The sequence below is a fragment of the Papaver somniferum genome, chromosome 11, assembly GCF_003573695.1.
Source record: "Papaver somniferum cultivar HN1 chromosome 11, ASM357369v1, whole genome shotgun sequence".
In the NCBI taxonomy this organism is placed as follows: domain Eukaryota; kingdom Viridiplantae; phylum Streptophyta; class Magnoliopsida; order Ranunculales; family Papaveraceae; genus Papaver; species Papaver somniferum.
Window position 1 is genome coordinate 20,070,902 of NC_039368.1, and position 3,054 is coordinate 20,073,955.

General features: G+C 40.6%; 1 pseudogene; it reads left to right on the forward strand.

Annotated features, from left to right (window-relative positions):
- Positions 1 to 2,555: 2,555 nt before the first annotated feature.
- On the forward strand, positions 2,556 to 2,655 carry LOC113325485 (annotated as a pseudogene).
- Positions 2,656 to 3,054: the final 399 nt, after the last annotated feature.

Below are 3,054 nucleotides of genomic sequence, written 5' to 3' on the forward strand. Positions count from 1 at the left end.
AGAAAATATGCTCAGCAACGCTGAAAGTCGCAGGGGCATTACATAGCCCGAAAGGCATGCGTCTATACGCAAAGGTACCAAAGGGACAGGTAAAAGTGGTTTTCTCTGGTCTTCTGGGGCTATGACAACCTGATTATAACCGCAGTATCCATCTAAAAAGCAATAATGGCTACGTCCAGCTAATCTCTCTAGCATTGGTCGATGAAGGGAAGGGGAAAGTGGTCCTTCCTAGTGACCTTGTTCAATTTCCTATAGTCAATACAGACACGCCAACCCGTGGTCACCGGGTTGGGATTAACTCATTGTTATCATTCTACTACAGTAATACCGATTTCTTGGGAACAACCTGAACGGGGCTGACCCACTTACTGTCTGAAATGGGGTAGATAATGCCTGCATCTAACACTTAAGAACCTCGTTCGAACTACTTCTTTCATATTAGGGTTCAGTCGACGTTGCATCTCCCTAGAAGGTTTGGTGTCACTCTCTAAATAGATCTGATGCATACAAACAGTGGGACTTATACCCTTAATGTGCTATGGTCCACCCTAAAGCTTCCTTGTTGTTTTGAAGGACGGTTACTAGCCTACTTTCCTGATCACTATCCAAGTCGGATGCTACAATCACAGGTAAAGTCTCAGACGGCCTAAAAACACATATTTCAGGGTATCTGGCAATGGTTTTAGGTCCAACTTAGGAGGCTCTTCTAACGAAGGAACTAGGGTAGACTTAGAACTGGTAGTGGTTCGACTTAGGTTTCCATCCATTATTAGTGTCTAACAAAGGGGTTGTCTAACAAAGCATTCACCTCATTAATCACATTATCATCATCAAAATCAATCCCAAAGTGAGCTAGGCATTTCTCTAATGGATCTTCTAACAAAGTGTTTGGTAATGACTCCTCGACTAATGTTCCTATCATGTTCACCTCTTCTATGTTCGAGTCATCTAGTTCAGAGGGTAGCTTACTAATATTAAAAATGTTCAGCTCAATAGTCATATTACCAAAAGACAAATTCATAATACCATTTCGACAGTTAATGATCGCATTGGATGTAGCTAAAAATGGGCGACCTAAAATCACTGGTATTGGTTCTCTGGGTCGGGACAGGTTGGGTATCTAGGATAACAAAATCCACTGGATAATAAACTTGTCGACCTCTATAAGAACATCCTCGATACACCACGAGGAATTTTAACGGACCTATCAGCTAACTGAAGTTATCTGGGTAGGTTTCATCTCACCAAGTCCTAGCTTAAGGTACACATGGTATGGAAGTAAGTTCACACTGGCTCCTAAGTCAAGCAAATTTCTCAACACGGTATTTACCTATTGTGCAAGAAATGGTAGGGGACCCTGGGTCTTTATACTTAGGAGTAGTGGTATTCTGAATAATGGAACTCACTGACTAGCTAGAAAGGCTTTCTTCTGGACACTAAGTTTTCGCTTTCGCGTACACATATCCTTAAGAAACTTGGCATAAGGGAATCTGCTTAATCGCATCTATAGGAGGTTGATAGTACCTGCTTAAAAACCTCCAATATATCATTAAATTGGACTCCCTCTTAGTTGGAACTAGAGCTGTGGGAATGGGGCTCTAGGAACAAAGTCGGGCTCAATATGACCCTCATTGGTCTCTTTAGAGACTCTATCAGTCTCCTCAGTTTCTGGTTCAGAAGGGTGAACTACAGCATGTTCACTATCAGGCATGGAAACCTTGTTGTCTATCACTCTACCACTCCTAAGGTTTTAATAGCATTTACATGATCGGATGGTCTTTCACCTATTTCATTAATTCCTCTAGGGTTGGGTTGAGTTGACTAGGAAACTTACCTCTTTCTCTTAAAGACTCATTTATCTGACTAACCTGGGTTTTCAACTCGGAAATAGCCTGAGAGTTAGCCTGACCTATTCTCTTATTTTCTTCTAAACCTTGAGCAACAGATTGCTGAAACTGCACAGTGTTACGAGTTAACAAAGCAAGAGACTCTTCTAAACTCATAATCTTCTTATCTGAAGGGTTCTGAAACTGTGCCGGAGCTGAAGGATTTTAGTATAGCCAAAACCTGGGGGAACCTGAGAGTTACTAGACTGACCTTGATTCTGGCCCTTAGACCAAGAAAGGTTGGATGGTTTCTCCAGCCAGGGTTATAGGTTTCTGAATATGGGTCAAACTTCTGACGGTTATCGAATCTAGTGTTGTTATAAAGAGCATTGGCTTCTCCTCAACAGTATGGCCTTCCCAAAAAGGCTCTATTCTACCACTATTACCACTAGAATGACCTAATTCTAAGGCTTCTAACCTTTTGGCTATGGATGCTATTTTAGCATCTGACTCATAAGATCCTTCTACCCTATTGACATTTCCTCTACTTAGAAGAATTGTTTTCTGGGGTTCCCTACTATTTTCCCATTGTTGGGTCTTATCGGCGATTTCATTCAAAAATGTCATCGCCTCATCAACAGTTTTATTCTCAAACCCACCTGTGCATAAGGACTCAACCATGGTTGTTGTTGAATAATCTAAACCCTTGTAGAGGATCTGAACTAACCTAAACCATGATGAGGACATTGAGATATTAAGTCATTGAACCTTTCTAAATACCTATACAAAGATTCTCCCTCTTGTTGAGCAAAAGTACATATTTGTGTCCTAATAGACGATGTTTTGTGCCTTGGGAAAAACTTCTGTATAAAGGCAGATGTAAGTTGGTCATAGGTTTCAATTGACTCAGAATCCAAACTATACAGCCAAGATTTGGCTTTATCTTTTAAGGAAAAGGGGAATAACCTAAGTTTCAACGCATCATCACTAAGGTTTTTAATTTTCAGAGTACTACAAACTTCCTCAAATTCCCTAACATGAAAATAGGGGTTCTCATTCTCTTTTCCTAAAAAGATTCGGAGCATCCGTAAAGTCCCAGGTTTGAGTTCATAATTTGCCTCGGTTTCAGCTAACTTGATACAAGATGGATGAGAGGTCCTAGTTGGTTTTAATAAATCTTTCAAAGTTGCCATTTCTGGCACTACCAAAGGACTATGAGTACTTTCTT